Consider the following 17,128-nt stretch of genomic DNA (forward strand, 5'->3'; position numbering starts at 1 on the left):
GGAATAGGTACTTATATGTTCATATCCCTGTATGCTCATTCATATACCTATGTATATATATAGGTCTGCACCTGTTGTTATTCATCATAATTTGGTATCAGTGAAATTAGTTACTCCTCCTGGTGCTACACTGTGCAGAACTTTTATAACCATTGGAATTATTAAAATCATATTCTGTTTTCCTCCTTTGATGAATTTCCCAATTATGTAATACCATGAAGCAGGGAAAATGTTAACAAAATGGTGATGGTATATTAAAATCAGAGCATTATAGACTCCTTCTTTCCTGCTCTGCAAACAACCACAACAGCAATATTGATATGAGATATACAAAAATTCACAGAATAATTCCTAATATTATGGCACTGAGTGAATGTGGAGGGGAAAAAAAAGCCATAATAACTCAATTTCAAACTTGTATCTCTCTTTGACTCTAACCATCCTTTTGAGTGTAACTGGCTGGATGTGCAGCATCCAAATTTCTCTTGCAAGTGATTTCCAGTAATGATGGCACCAAGAAAGCAAGCCTCACAACAAAGCTATCTAATTTAGAAAATGCAAGTCTTTTCATATCACAAATATTTAGCTTTGATGTGAAATAATATTTTGGGTTGGTTTTTTTTCTCTAATTACTTACATGCTTTGAGTATTAAGCCAGGTTCTTTCCACTTCTTGAATCTCTGCATTTAATGAAGAACTGTGTTTAACAGCTAAAAATATGCATGTTTAATTATGTTTTAGGCATTTTTTCCTAGTGGAAATTAAGTTTTGAGTGAGGCTTAGGCTTCCAATGAAGAGGAAGAGGAGAATTAGCTGTTTCAGAATAGGATCCAGAAAGGAAAAGATGCTGGGAAAGGACAAGTTTGCATAGCACACTGGGGAACAGTACATTTGAAATAGCAGTTTGCTGTTTGCTGGAGAACAGTGGCTCCACGAGAATACTTCATATTCAAAAGGTCCAGGTGAGTACATACAAATGGTGGTAGAAAATTCTATCAAGTATTCTATATGTCTGTGGGTTTACTATTCTTTAGAAAAAAGAGAAGGGGAGAGAGAGAGAGTGGTAGGGAGAGAAAGAGAAAGAAGAAAAATGGAGAAGTGGTATTTAACATGTCTTTTAGAAAGTGTGGCCTGCTTGGGTCCAAAATTCTCCTTACTAAGAGAGGTTTAAAGCCATAAAGTTTCATTATAAGGTAGCATGCATTCAGTGAACAATGATTATTATGGTTAGATCCCATTTTGCTGTCCCTGTCCTGTGTCAGCAGTGAAATTCATGAAGCAAGAGAAAAAGGGGCTTGGTGCCATCAGCTGATGGCCAGGACTTGAAGGGTGCTGGAGGATTTTCTGGGTCCTTTCTCCAAAGACTGTTTCTGTACTTTAAATCAAACACAACATAGACTTGCTTTGCTCAGATGAAGAACCCATAAACTCATCTGCCTTCTGGTTTTAACCCTTGGAAGTAAAATGGGGCCAGAATATGCCAAGAGCACCCCTTCACAGACTTGCTTTGCTTCTGTTCCCTCAAATAACCTACACCTTAGTTCTTACATGTCTCTCCTGGGAGGTAGGTTATGTCAGTTTGAATCCCTCAGGCAAAGGAGAGAACTCGATCCAGTGTGTCTCTTTCCTGGTTGAATGTTTGAATCTCTCTGGCCACTGCATTTCCCCTCAGCTACAACTGGAAGAAAAGCAGCCACAGCATTTTTGTGAGGTTGTGTCAGCCTGTGTCAGACCCTGCAGGAGCCTGGCAGAGAAATGCCTTGGTTCCACATCTGCATCGGGTTTAGGCCAGAGATAAGGATCTCCTGGGGCTGGGGAAGACCTGGGCATGCACTGAAACAAAATTTTAAGACTTTGGAGAACCTTAAATCAATCAGGGAGGAACCAACTGATCTTAACAGCCTTCAGGTTTAGACATCATCGAGTGGGGAGTATAAGAGGAATTTTTTTGTCTTAGGCATCTCAGATCTGCCTGCTTAGGCCCTCTACTAAATCTGATGGAAGGATCCTGTTAAAGACAGAATCAGGATGTTGAATACTTGTGCAGTGTAATTGTCAGATGCCATAGGTTTCTAGGATTTGTGTTTACTTCTGTTCTTGCAAAAGGTATTTCTGTCAAAAAAGGGCATTTCCTCAGGGAATATTTCCATTTTAAAATAAAATATCTAAGTCTAACAAAGAAGCTGTTACTATTAGAAATATGGCTCTGATGAATGCAAAGAACTAAAGTTGTTCCAATAAAATGCTTGGGAGAATTTTACTTAAATTGCCTTACCCATCAGACATCTGTGCGTTTTCTCTTCTCTTGCTGTTTGAACACAGTCTATAATTAATTGCTGTAATAGATAGTTACTGGCATATACTCATAAGAACTGCAAAGGTGTAGAGTCAAGTATTTCTGTCAAATATATACATTTTCAGAAATACTAGAGCAAAAAGAAAACATATTCTGTTTTATAACTTAACACATAAATTTTGCTGCAAGCATAAGGTTATGAGAAGAAAAGGAACTGAATTTCTGCAGACATTTGGCAATCTTAATTTTGTTTTGAAAAATAATTACTTTATATGAAATGAAATTTCAAAATTATTTATAAGTTACTCAAACATCTAAGAAGTATTTTGAACCAGGACAGCATGCAATATATTATCGAAAATATAACTTTTGAAAATTAATTAAAAAGTTCAAATATGAGGGAAAAAAATTTAAACACTGAAACATGCAACATGGAAAAAATTCCAGCTTGTGTGACTACCCTGACTTGTTATATTGCAAATGATGCCTCATAAAAATATAATGTGTAGAATTTTCTGATATAAGAATATTTTACTCTGAGATTTTTAACTCTCTGCGCATATAATGCTTCTAAAGACCTACTGGAATTAAGAAGAATGAAAAATAAAATTGATGATTTTGAGTTTCTGGGATACACCAGGAGCATGCCATTGTGTCAAGCTGCAGATATATGGTATGTACAGTGGCCTAATGCACATTTATTATCTGAATATATTGATTTGAAGCCTATGAGCACTATTTCTCAGCACTGTTCTTTGTTTCATCATTATTTTAGTGCTTGAGGATAAAAGAACACTGAAAAACTAATAAGTCTTATCTTTTCTTCTTAAGGATTTATGCATTCTACTTCATTTTTTAAATTTCCTTACTAAATCTATGAAGACTACTCTGTCAAATGTCTTGGTCATTCTTTTTGCTTATATTATGGTATAGTAGTTAAAGATAGAAAAACCTCAAGCCCAAGGTAGTGTTTCTAACATTAGATAAGTGCACCTGCTTGATATTTTTTTTTTTTAATAAATAATTATTGGAAATACATCTAGAAAATTAATTAGAACTTCTGCTCATAGGGTTGGTTTTTTATGCCTGTCCTCTTTTCCACCAGAATTATCAATCCACTTTATTACTGTGACACACTGGGAAACTCTCCAGCTGTCCAAACCAATATTTCCACCACTGTCAAAGCCAAGCTCTCCCTTTGCTGGCTGGCTGTCACACACCAGAGCCATCACATGCCTCCCTGCTGCTCTGGGCAACAGTGAGCCAGGCAGGAGCTCACTGCGCCTCACATGGTGAGCTCTGACATACCGTAGAGAGATGGCCTCTCCTTGATTTGCTTAAGCTGCTGTCATGAACACATGATCTCCCAAGAGCTGTACCAGTGCCTGTCAAAAATAAAATACTTTCCCTGTTAACATGATGTACTTGCTTAGGAACTGCATCAAATATGACTGACTTTTTCTGCTAAAAAGAAGGGTTAACCAACTAATCAAAATTTATTTTCCTGCTTTGAATGTATTTATTCATGCTGTGAAGGTAACTCATATTGGTTTCATCATCAAATTATATTTTTTGAGTATTCACTTCAAAATTGCAGCCAGCTGAACACCAGTTACTAGGCAATAGTATTACAGATTGGGGAACACTAAGTTATGCTCCTCTGCTGTCTTATCCGGAGACTTGCTTCAGGTCACAAGTGGAAATTAATTTCTTGATGTTACTTTCCTGTTAACTGGCTACAGATCCACATTACCATAGTCTGCATGACTGTCAGAGTTCACTCAGTGGAGGCTTAGTTCTGGAATAGCAAGGGCTTTGCAGGTCAAGCATGCTGTGCATTGGCAGAAATACAAGACCCAGTTCTGAGATGAACTTCTGTCACTACCATGAAAATTACAGTGAGTATTGTTGGAAAAATATCTGGTTTTCAGATTTTCATGTTTGTGTTCCACACAAAGGCATAAAAACATAAGTAAAATCCAGCAATCTGATATATCAGTAAATATTCATATTTACTGTTTGAGTTGGTTACAGCTTTCCTAAAATAAATAAATAAATAGATTTCATTTGTTAATACTGCCTCACTTGAAATCCTTTATTCAAAATATCTTCCGGTTCACCAACTTTTAGCAAATCTAGTGACACTCAAAGAGATCCCAGCAAGTAACTTCTGGCATGGGGGTCCCAGAAGATCTGGTTCTCCTTATGGAGGGCAAAAGGGTCTAACCCAGGTTGGGGATAGTAAAGCCTACTGGCAGCTGGGTTTATTTGGTTTCAACCAGGAGACTAAACACAGATTCCAGAATGCTGGAAACCTGTGGAACAGTATAGAAGCTAGAAGTATTTAATCTTTTTTTTTTTTGGGGGGGGGAGTGAATACTAAATGTATTTTAAGTTCTGCTCTAATTTGAAGAAAGGAGAGCATGGTCTGAATGTGGAATCCTGCTTTTCAAGAAATGCTTATCAAAACACCTGAATACCTCATCACAGTTCATCACACCTAATAATCAGCACAAAATAACCCCTTATACCCTGTCTTTTCAAAATGCCTGGATTAAAATATCAGTATGGATTTGAGGCTGCACTTTTTACCATTGGCTACAGATAAGACTGGGTATGTGATGGCAGGAAGAGTAGAGGACTCTTCAAACTGAAATGTTCCAGTCATTTCATTTCATGTGTAAAAAAACCCCCTCTATTCTTTCTGTAGTTGAACTACACAGGTTATGTAGACTTACCTGGGGGCAAGAAATGTACAGAGAGGACTTCTCTTTCTTTCACTTCAAGACAAATGTGGGAAATTGTTAAATAGTTGCAGAGTCTCTGAATTAAGCCATAAACCCAGATTCGGGAAACAAACAAACAAGAATCACTGATTAAAATAATTGCTCTCCAAAATACAGAAACTCTGTGGGTTAAATTTGAGTCCTTTTAATCATTCCTGCTGCATGCCAGGGCATGTGAAAGCTATTTCTCTCCATTATACTTACAATTCACTCAGCAAACTTCCAAAAAAAAAGAGAACAAAACGTAGAAAGAAAATCCACTGTCCATAACTAACCACACATAATGAAATTTACATTCAGAAGCCCATGTTTTTAGTGTTCTTTCATGTTTGAATTCATGAAACTAATTCCATTTCTCTATCAAGATGCTATTTTGATAAAGAAGTGAGTGAAAAACTTTCCAGCACCCTTGGAAGGCAACTTTTATAACCCAGTTAAAGAAATTGCTTAGACTCCAGGAAAGGCAGAATGTTATTTTTTTTTCTGTATTAGCACAACTCAAATTTTCCAGCATTGAAATAATTTCACAGAATCACAGAATGTGTAAGGTTGGAAAAGACCACAGTGGGTCATCTGGTCCAACCTCTCTGCTCAATGCAGGGTCACCCTAGATCACATGGCACAGGATTGCACCCCGATGGTTCTGGAATATCTCCAGTGAGGGAGACTCCACAGCTTCTCTGGACAGTCTGTTCCAGTGCTCAGTCACCTGCACAGTAAAAAAGTTCTTCCTCATATTCAGGTGGAATTTCCTGTGCATCAGTCTCTGCCCATTGGCTCTTGTCCTATTGCCTGGCACCACTGAGAAGAGCCTGGAAACATCCTCTGACACCCTCCCTTCAGATACTCATAGACACTGATGAGGTCCCCTCTCAGTCTTATTCTGGCTAAACAGGCCCAGCTCCCTCAGCCTTTTCTCATAAGAGAGAAGCTCCATTCATTCCCTAAATCATCTACATAGCCCTCTGCTGGACCTGCTGCAGGAACTCCATGTCTCTCTTGTCCTGAGGAGCCCAGAACTGGATGCAGCACTCCAGATGTGGCCTCATTAAGGCTGAGTAGAGGGGCAGGGTCACGTCCCTTCACCCTAATACACGCCAGGACACCAATGGCCTTCTTGTCCATAAGGGCACTGCTGGCTCATGGAGAGCTTGTTGTCCGCCGGGACCCCAGGTCCTTCTCTGCAGAGCAGCTTTCCAGCAGGTGGTCCCCCAGCATGTACTGGTGTGTGGGGTAACTCCTTCCCACGCGCAGGACGCTGCATTTGCCTCTGTTGCATTTTGGAAGGTTCTTTGCTGCCCATCTTTCTAGCCTGTTGGGGCCCTTCTGAAGGGCTGGGGTATCTGAAGAATGGCACAGCCATCTGGGGTATCGGCCACTTCTCCCAGCTTTGTGTTGTCAGCAAACCTGCTGAGGAGGCATGTAATCCTTTATCAGTTATGTGAATATGCTGTGGAAGTTCCATGTTTTATGAGCAGTTACAGAAGAAGAATTTGTCCAAGTCGTTACTACTTTATTTTTCTGTAATTAACTGTACTTCCTTCTTGCCTGATGGATCATGGGGAAGGTACAGTCACTGATTTACCTAGATCCTGTCTGTATATGACTGAGAAATAGGGATTATATGCTCACAACCTATAGATCACAGACTTGTAGTAAAAGCCACTAACTAAAAAACAGGAGTCCCAAGTTAAATCTTAGTTTAATGATTTCAAATGAGGACATAAGCCTGTATTTTTTCTATCTCTTTATCCTATGAACAGTATCCTTCTCAAAACAAATTATGTATGTAGCCTGAGAAACTGGGGAACTAACTTTATCAGAAAGAATAGATTTACAAGCCCTGACCCCCATCAGCAAGACAAGGGTCATAATTATAAAACTATTCCTTATCAAATGGAGAGGAAGGAAAGTACTCATTCATTATAACACAACCCACCTTCCCACCTCCCACCACCCCCCCCCCCAAATATTCTCCCCAAATACAGTTTTAATTCCTTCTGGAATCATGAAATATGCTGCAAATCTGTAAATACTGTTGGAGGCAAAGAATTGATACATTCTTGAACTTGTAAGGAAGCTGAGCAATGCAACTTCTTGAAGAGGGAATGGGAAGCGATTAGGAGCTGATGGATGAATTAGAGGTAAATATAGTGACTCACCTAATTGAGGAGCTGCCTGTCCCATCCCACACAGCTGGACCTCTGCCCTGATCCCAGCTACAACCAGAGATATAATGCTTCATACCAATGCAGCCTGGAGATGGCAAACATATGGTAGTGGTGAAGATTTTCAAACGAATGTGTTATCTCCTTAATAAAAGTCCATGGGAAAAGTGAATTAAGAATTTTCTACCCTGATTACACAAAGTCTTTATTTTGAGATCTGTGATGGACACTTGCTCTGTTCCAAAGTAATGAGTTCACTGTAGTTCTAAGGGTTTTTATGTTCAAACAAAAAACATATATACCATCTTACAGTATAAGGATAAAGTAAAAGTGTAGAGTTATCTTTTTTGCAAAACCTGATTCTGGACAGTAAACTACTAAGAGCTACAGCCTGATAGCACTCAGAGAGACTGAACACAGACAAAACATTAGTCATAGTTAAATTAAAACTACCCTATGAATACCACCAATTAGAAAATTGTGTGCAAGAAAGAGGAAATAAAAAAGAAATAAAGAAAGAAAAGGCAGAGAGAAATGTGATTTTTGATAAAGATGAAAATGGATATGTATGACATCCTACTACATGAGATGGCCATTAGTTTATAGATGAAAATAGTTATTGATTACTCAGGTTACAGTCACCTATTGGAATTAATTGGATCTTTTGTTCAGCTGTTCATCCCAAGAAAAATTATCCCTAGCATCTCCAATAAAAAAAATCCAAACCTTACCAATGTACAGATTTATAAATCGTATTTTCACTCCTAGTATTTTAATCAAAATGAGCTCAATTGTGACAGCTAGATATTTTGCTTTTAACTTTAACAGAACTAAGATTTGACCTTAATTTTCTGTGTGTTCCTTTTATTTGTTGCTGTTGTATTAATTTTGATCCATATCTGCTTTCTTCGGTTTCATTTTATGGTGAATTTAAGATTCTGTATAAGCAAGAGAAAGGTAAATCCTTGAGACTTCCAATTTCAACCTGTGATCATTATACAAACACACTAGAAGCCAGAAATGTTTCATCCCACCCCCCAGCCTAAGAAAATCTCTTATGACTGTTGATGGAGACAGATTTAATTATGGCACAGTTTCACAGAAGCCTGAGCATATGAGCACAGAGTGGACATGAACCGTTGTCAAGGTCCCTCTGGCAATGTTTCAACTGCCAAGGGCAAGACTAGAGATCAAAGGAAAGAGTCAAAAATCCTAATTGCTGTATGAAAGCCTCATGTAGACCAGGCTTGCTGGCAGACATTGATCAGGTTCATTATTACGTTTGCTATTTCTAGTTATAGAAGAAAAATGAGCCTTGCCTATGAATGTTTAAACAGGAAAGACAAAGAGATTCTGAAGAAAATCCTTTAGTCAGGGAGCACAAGACCTTTTTTCCCTTAAATTCAAACTTATTTGAACACTAAGAGTTTAAATTTTAAACTTAAGTCCCTTGTGAACTGGAGCTTCCACCAGAATTTGCTTGTGTCTTCTAAGTCCTGATGGCCCTAAGTCCTGATGGCCTCAAGCAGAGTCACTTGATAGTTGAGTTTTGGGATATAAAAAAAGGTGTTTCCTTTAACTGTTGCTTTCAGCATATGCCAGCAACGACCTATAGGTATGAGGCTGCTGAGCTATTTTTGTGTAAGTCTGTGCACTTTATTGGAAGTCATGAATTTCTTTAAGGAAAGGGAAGACAAAGGAATTGCTTGCTTCAAGAGTCTGGAGAGAAAAAGAGCTGTCTCCTCCCTTCCCCTCTCCCCTCTTCCCCACAGAAAGGAAGGAGGTGCACACATGCACTTCCAACATTCCTCTCTCTTGAGGGTCAAAAAGTCCTCTCAATAAGAAGATGAATACATCTATGTAATCTACTCTTCTTTTCCTCTTAACCAGAGAATATTTATCTTTACTTGGCTGACAACACAAGTTTGGGACCCCCCAGACTGTTTTTAAAAATAATTGAATTTCCCAAAATTCAAAATACGTTTTGAAAAGTAAACCACACTCATATTTTGGAACGTGATTACTCAGATACAGCTGTTGGTAGGGAAGTGTAAGGTAAAATAAGCTTCAGAATTGGGGTTTTCATTGGCTCTATAAAACCTTTGGTGTTAGAAGGCCCAGATCAGTAGCTTGGTTAAAGCTAGGCAAAGGCAGCCGTTTTGTCGAAAATTGTTTCATACATCATCATACATGGTGATTTTTTTCACCAGGTTCTGAGAAAAAAAAAAGTTAAAAATCAGTGGGTCTCTCTTTTCTCCATATTGTGCAAAGTCCAAATGACCTTTCACTATTGCTAGAGAGCTCTCTGAAGGCATTCTTTGATATTATCTAATCTCATTACTGAGAGAAGATAGAGTAACATTTTATTGTACACCATCTATACTATATATCTGATACTTCCTGTGTCTCTTAATAATTACAACACTGACGCATTTATTTTCTCCTGAGCATCTGAGTAAAATTACGTGGTCATTAGATGATCTTATTCAAATCTTTTCAGTAACCCCTTATCAACTTTCTGAGTGTTTATATAACCTTACAATCTGCAGCAGCAGAACTAATTTTTGAAGTGACATTTGAAAATTCATCATGAAGTTTCAATACAACAGACTTACTTGTCTCATGAACTATTTCCCATTAATCCAATGGGAATTTTGCTATTTGAGTTCAGTGGGACAGGGACAGGACAAAAAGATACTTTACCCTGGGAATCATTCAGAATGCAGATTTCCTGACTTATTTTCTGATAAAACCTTTGAAATTTGATTTTTTTTTTTTTTTACATGATCAATATTTACTCTAACTGGCAGAAAAGCATTTTTACTTCTGCTTTATTTGTGTAAACTCTGAAAGGAGGAAGTGGGATGCAAAATTGCTGAAGAAACCTCCCAGACCAGAGGAGGGGGATTTTCTGTAGTCATCCAGTCCAAAATTCCCATGCTTTCAAGAGCAATATATCGATGCCTACTCCTCTTCCTGCCTTTCCATGTTTCCTTTCCTTACCATGGCATATGCATCCTCATGCTGGTCCCCCATTTCTGAAGTGATGAAATTCTTTTGCCCTCATTATTGAGAAATCTTGAGACAACTCAGTTTCATAAATCTTTTTTGGTTTTTGTTCTGAATTTCTTTTTTCTTCATATATACAAAGTTTATGGCAAAATAATGTTGACATAAAAATATGTCTGGAGCTTTCAAGACAGAACTGAAAACATTACTCTTAGTCTGTAGTTGAAACCTGTAATCAGGTGACAAATATCCTTTGACAGATGCATATGCACACACCAGACCAGATTATAAATTAGTCTCCAAAAGGGATTTTTTGTGGTTATGTCTGAGCTGCTCAGGCTGTACAAGGAGACCTGACAGAAATAGTTTATACTAGCTAAGTATTAAAAATAAGTCTCTTGATACAATTGGATTTCATTTGTACTAACTGCAAGTCTCTTCTTAAAAGAGGCAGTGTAAAATATCCTAGAAGGTATGAGTTTGGATTTGAAAACAAAGACTGTCTGGATATGTTTATCATGAGTTCTATTTTAATGTTTAGGTTATGTCTTCATGTCTTCATTTTTTTTTATACAGTAACTGATCACCAGTTGCAGAAGAAGTCTATCTGCCATCTATAGTATAAAGCCTCTCCTTTCTCGAGGATACAACCACAGGGATTTTTTCTAGACTGAGGAATTTTCCTGCTTTGGGTCCCTCTTCCTGGGCCATTTCACTGGATGATAAGTGCATCAGCAGAACTTAGATAGAAATGTTCATCATTAGTGAGAATATAAAAACACTTCCACATTTATTTTAAATAAGAATCACAGAATCAGCTGAGTTGGAAGGGACCCACAAGGATCGTTAAGTCCAACTCCCAGACCTGCACAGGACCATACTCAAGAGTCACACCATGTGCCTGAGGGCATTGTCCAAACACTTCTTGAACTCTGTCAGGCTGGTGCTGTGACCACTTCCCTGGGGAGCCTGCTCCAGTGCCCAACCACCCTCTGGGTAAATAATCTTTTTCTAATACCTAGCCTAAACGTCCCCTGACACAACTTCCCTCTGGTCCTGTTACTGGTCACCACAGAGAAGAGATCGGTATCTGCTCCTTTTGCTTTTCTCCAGGAAAATAGTTTCATTGCCATGGATTAAACAGTAAGATACTGATAGAAAAGTTTTAGTTCTCTGTCTTTCAAATGCAGTTCCAAAGAGTATGATTTTTTTTTTTGTTATTCATTCTCCAAGATTGCTGAAGTATCATATATGTTCAACCTTTCTGTATGACTATACAAGATAAATACTTTTAAATGGCACAGAGGAACAAATGAGAGAGATTAAATTGTGTTCTCTCAGAGGAATGTTGAACACTATGTGAATATCCACACTGCAGATGAAGAATTATTAGGATGACCTTAGGAGAGCACTTTAAAAAAAAGCTGCTAAAGAATGATATTTTTCTGTGGACACAATGCCTGAGAATGTTTAACTCATGTTGCAGGGGAAATGAAGAAAAAAATTTAGAGAGTCCAGTATGACAGATATATTCAGCTCAAAATACTCAAAAGGAACAAACAATTTATGTCCAGCTCGTGACCCCAAATGGTTGAAAGAAGTAATAAGCACCTTTGAATTATGGATGTGCCCTAAAAAGAGAGAGATGTTGTAAACACACAATAGCATAACTCACAGCATATACTGCAAATGCATTCTTAGTTCATCATATTATTGAAAGATGCAAACTTTTGACATTAAATAACACTATTTATACTTAAAAATAGGAGTCTTCTAAATGACATTAGGTGTACTTACTAAAGAATACTATATACAGAACATCAAATTTTGGGGAAACCATCTGTAAAACAAAAGTTCTATAATTTCTACTGCAAAGCAGTGGACATGCCTGCAAATACATGGCTGCATCATGACCTTATGTATTTCAAACTAACAGCACAGAGGGCCAGTCTAAGTGTGTCTTGTCTTAGGTTGAAACTGGCTGGCTGAGGCGCAGCTGGCAGTGCCGCAGCAGAGTGCAATGGTGGGATATTCATTTTGCTTCTCGGGAGATTTTCGGCATGTGATTATTGTACAGATGATGAATGAAAGGTCTGGGAATCAGGATGGCAATTCAGTACTGAGAAACTTGCTCTTGTTGTTGCTCAGCTGGGGAACACCACCCGCAACTCCCCAGCTGGGCAGTGCATTAAGATCAGAATGAGTGCCCCAGAGCATCCATACCAAAGATACTATATGGGCTACCAATTATCTGCGGGGCGAAGATGTAGCTTGACTTGTAGGTTCTGTAGTATCTACAAGCCAGGCCTCTCACTTCCCAAGAAAGTGCTCTAACTTCTTGCCAGTTCAGCTGCAAGGTAGGTATAGTTACCATGTGCTTCTCTCCTGGCAAATGAGATCCCAAGTGGCTAGAGGTTCCTAGCATCAACAAAGGTATCTTTAGGGTAAAAACGGAGTGATCAGCTTAGGAAGACTTCTGCCTGCAGTGAACTTCACAGGGTTTATATTTTCTCACCTAATGTATGTGAGTTGTTCAGACTACTAATTCAATAGTAGGCCAGCCACTGAATCTGTGAGGGAAACAGTGCTTCACTGAAGCAACCTAACTGGAAAAGTACTCAAAGTACATTCTTGACTTTATCATTTTATACCTGCACAATGCATCAGAATACAGTGATGTCTGGAATGGACATGAGAGCTCTACTGAACATTAAAATCTGCATACACTGCAGAAAAAAAAAAAAACCAAAAAAAACCAACCCCAAACCCAAGCTTTTTCTGCTATTGCTATAACAGTTCCCCAAATGAAGTAAATTGTGTGATGAAAAATCTGTTTAAACTGTGATTGCTCATGGATCAATTCTAACATTTTTGTAAAAGACATCTCCTCCTCTCTCCAAATTTTAAAAAGCCTAAATTTTCTGCCACAGCTTGTGTCATAAACACAGCCTGAGACAATAACTTTTGAATCACGTTTCTGAGCAGAGGAAAAAAATAAAGGGTGTGATAGAATGGGGATTGCTGATGGGTTGTCAGTATAACAGAAAACATTTCTATCCCTGGAAGTTGGGTGTTCTTTTCTGCCAGCTTAACAAAATATAGACTATTTTTTAAGCTTGCAACAAGAGGATTAGGTTTTCCTCTGCATTTAATTGTTTTAGCATTTGGGCAGATATAATTTTTTTAAGAGGAAGCATGATGAAAGAGATTTATCTGTAAGATTTTCTTAAGGTGCTCAGAGTATTTATGGATGTAGAAATTCAGCTTCTTGCCTTCTTGATGTCTAGCAATGGAATAAAATTTATACCATAATGCTGAGATAGTTTTAAAGCAGTATATATTTCTATGTTATATGTACAAGTATAGCTGTAACTTGTCAAGAGATGTAGACATATTAAGATGCTGAAAATTATATTTAATTAGAAATGCATAAAAGAAGAAGCATTCAATTATTTTGGCAGTCAAATTTACTTGAACATGTATCTTCATGCACCAAGAATGTATTGTAATTAATCACAATTATCTCTTGTACCTTTAATCCACACGTTAGGCCACAAATCTGTGTTGCGAAATATTCTTGAGAAGTCAGTTAGCAGACATTTGCTGTGGAAAATGAGTGAGTGACACATGAATATTACCTTGTATTTAGGGCACTTCCTGAAAGAAAAGAGTAACAAAGTCAGAGAAAATGTAGCTACAGTGATAAATGTGCCACTGAACGTGTTCTCAATGCAGTCAATAATTATACAATTTACCAAGTCCAGGATTATGAGGAATAATTCAGACAGGCTAAGTTAAACCAAATTCTGAAATCACTGAACTGCCTGAGTCAACATGCCTCCATACTGCATGTTGCTGTTCCCCACTATTCTGGAAGGTGGTCTATGTGGACACCATTGCCCTGGCCTGGACTTCTTAGTTTCCATACATGAGTGGGCTAGAAAAACCTAATTCTTCTTATCTTGGTTCATATTCTTGCACCAAAAACCAAATGAAATACAAAATACAAAATTAAATACAATAAATATTTTTATTGAAGCAAAACAGATACCTCTGTTGTAGCACTCCTCCAAGTGTGCCAGTATGTGCAATTTTCTTGTAGATATAAAAGTATTTGCCTCAGAACTGTTTCATGATATAAATACTTCTCCCCAGCAATATTAAAAAGGACTACAAATCAGCAATGGAAAATTAAAAAAACAAAAAAAAACCCAACAAAAAGCACCCCAAAGACCCTCTTCTACCCTCCCCAAAACCATAGCACTTAACCAACAGCCTTTAGCATGCCTTTTCCAAACTTTAACTAAAAGTGAATAAAATGCCTGGGGGAATTCAGTGGTATTCTCTCTGAAACAGGTTAACCGAGTAGCCTCATATGTGTCAAGCCTCCATTAAAAATTTTAGTCCATCTATATAAAAAGTTTCCTGGTGGTTCTAAAAACTTCACCAAGAAATATCTAAATGAAGTCTTACGAATCTCTGTTCAAACGATCTGTTGAAAAACTAATTAGATTCTCTGGATCCTTCAACACAAACCAAACTGAAGTGCACGTGAATCAATTCCAACTTGCTGAGTAAAGAAAAACGTAGGTGATCCTTAAACATGTAGAGGGAAAACACAACAGCCTGGCAGTTTTAAAAATTATGTGTATCTACTTGTATAGATGCATGCATGAACAGAGCCCTGGAAACACCAAAAGAACTATAAACACATGTAACTAGGAGTGAATTCTGGCCTGCTTCTTGCCGGGTCACTGTATTTCATAGCTTGTAAATGACATCCATTTTGGTACAAACATTAAGAAAATCAGAACTGCAGACATTCCAAAATATTTTATGCATCTTTAAACTGCTTCTTTCTACAAGATCCCAAAGGGTTGCCATAGAACTCATTGAGGGGTAATATACAATTCAGCATGAGTCATGGAGACATAACAAAGGAATAAACATTTTGTGGGTGAATGATGACAATGTGTATTCTGTTCTTATTCAAAATACTCATATGCACTTTTATGTAATATGAAATAAAAATGGCATCTCTGAATGAATATTGAACAAAGTTGGCACATGTATGAGTGTAATGTAATTAAAATCTTACAGATAAAACTGTTGCAGATAAGTATTTCATGTGTCCTAGTCAGGCTAAATCAAAAACAAATGTTGTCATGGTGCATAAACACCTCTGCCTCAGAACTGCAGAAAACGTGTGATACAGAGACGGCACCATTTGTATGAACTTACGTATCTGTGAAGTCTGAGAGAACTGGATTAGGGTGAGGAACAGAGAAGTAATTTCTGAGAATAATAATTGAGAAGTATCAGGTGAAGACAACCTTAAAAGCCTAAAGGATGGTATTGAGACAGCTAACAGGATCAGGAAAAGATCCTAGTCATGTTCCTGTTCAGCTTCTGTATAGTGATCACTAAGTCTACTTCATTCCTTGAAAATTAACTATCTCATACAAGTTTTTAAAGATGAAATTACAGATTTCTTTCCCCCTGAAATATGAATTTCACATCTTCATCTGGGGTTTTTTTTTTGCATTATTTTTTCCCCTCAATATTTTCAATGTAATTGTTTTATGTATTTTTAAATTTATAGTCATATGGGGTTCAGTGAATGTCATTCCCGACCTTTTTTTGTTAGGCAGCCATATAAAAGAGCTTATGCAAATCCTAACATTTCTTAATTCTTTTCAGTTCTTCAGGGGAGGAACATGCTCCTGAAAGCTCTGTTAGGATCATTTTTTTTATGACAGAAAGGTGATAGAAAAAAGTTGCAACTTGGAACACGCTTGTCTGAAAACTAAAAGCAAATCTGAAATTAAACACAACACAATGTTTATGAAAAGATAGATATGTAAAAAACATATGAGAGCATAGTGTATATTGCACATATATGTATTTTTTTCTGCATATCAGCCCAAACAGTTACGAATCATGACTGTTTATATGCCCATAAACAGAAATATTTTCATTGCAAAAATTATTTTAAAAGCTCCAAATGTTTGAAAACAAATAACCAGCCCAAAAAAATACAATTAGTTTTAAGTTGCATTTTCCATTTTGTACTTCAGTATCTGCTTTTCAGCTTTTTTGGGTCCTTTCAGCACACATGGGTCATCTTTTTCAACTTTTCTGTAGCAGAAAAGCTGGAACATTTATATGGGGTTTTTGACAACACTGAAATTTTCTATAAAATCTTGTCTTTTTAATTAAAAACAGGGATTAAAACTGTAATTTGTAATTTATCTAGGTATAAGTTATGCTACTTGTACCTCAGAATGTCTTTTCCTATGTTATACACATTTACAGAACCTAATTAAAGAGAGCTTGGATTTCAGCTGCAACTGTTAGGAACGGTTATAATACAAAAACAAAATTATTTTATTTTTAAAATATAATCTATATTCTTGGAAAAAATACAAAGAAAATACTTGCTTAATTGCTAAAAAAAAATCTGTATTATAGCAAAGTAGTTAATATCTGAAATGCTACATATGATTTGCCTTCATCTAATACTACAAGAAGAGAACAAAAGGGAGATCAAACTCCATATGCACTACTACATGCCATCTCCTTCCCATCATTTCCTGTAGTAATAAGCAGTTGGAGGACTGTGATGAACCTGGGCCTCAAATCCTTTTCTGTGTATAATTTCAAATTATGTCTCCCACAGAATACAGAAAATTTAACATTCATTTCAATATTTTAATATAATGAATTATAATAATTAGAGAAAAATTGTGAAACCATATTTATATGAATGCAATTATTCAGAATTTTACAGAGAAGGGACTTCATTTTTAAAGGACTGATGGTTCATGAACTGATAGAAAAGAAAGTTTCTTCAGGAAATGGCAACATGC

The 17,128-nt window shown here is 37.1% G+C and overlaps 1 long non-coding RNA gene across 2 annotated transcripts in view; it reads right to left on the bottom strand.

Annotated features, from left to right (window-relative positions):
• LOC116443404 overlaps positions 1-16,264 on the bottom strand; it is a 30,188-nt gene extending 13,924 nt beyond the window's left edge. The window contains exons 1-3 of one of the 2 annotated variants that reach the window (XR_004239866.1): positions 13,792-16,264; positions 7,245-7,338; positions 3,605-3,681 (exon numbers count right to left, since the gene is read on the bottom strand). This is a non-coding gene — a long non-coding RNA (uncharacterized LOC116443404). Of the gene's footprint in view, positions 1-3,604; positions 3,682-7,244 lie in introns of both variants that reach the window. The other variant, XR_004239865.1, reaches the window with a different exon arrangement.
• Between the last annotated feature and the right edge of the window lie 864 nt (positions 16,265-17,128).

Source organism: Corvus moneduloides, chromosome 4 (genome assembly GCF_009650955.1).
Source record: "Corvus moneduloides isolate bCorMon1 chromosome 4, bCorMon1.pri, whole genome shotgun sequence".
NCBI lineage: Eukaryota > Metazoa > Chordata > Aves > Passeriformes > Corvidae > Corvus > Corvus moneduloides.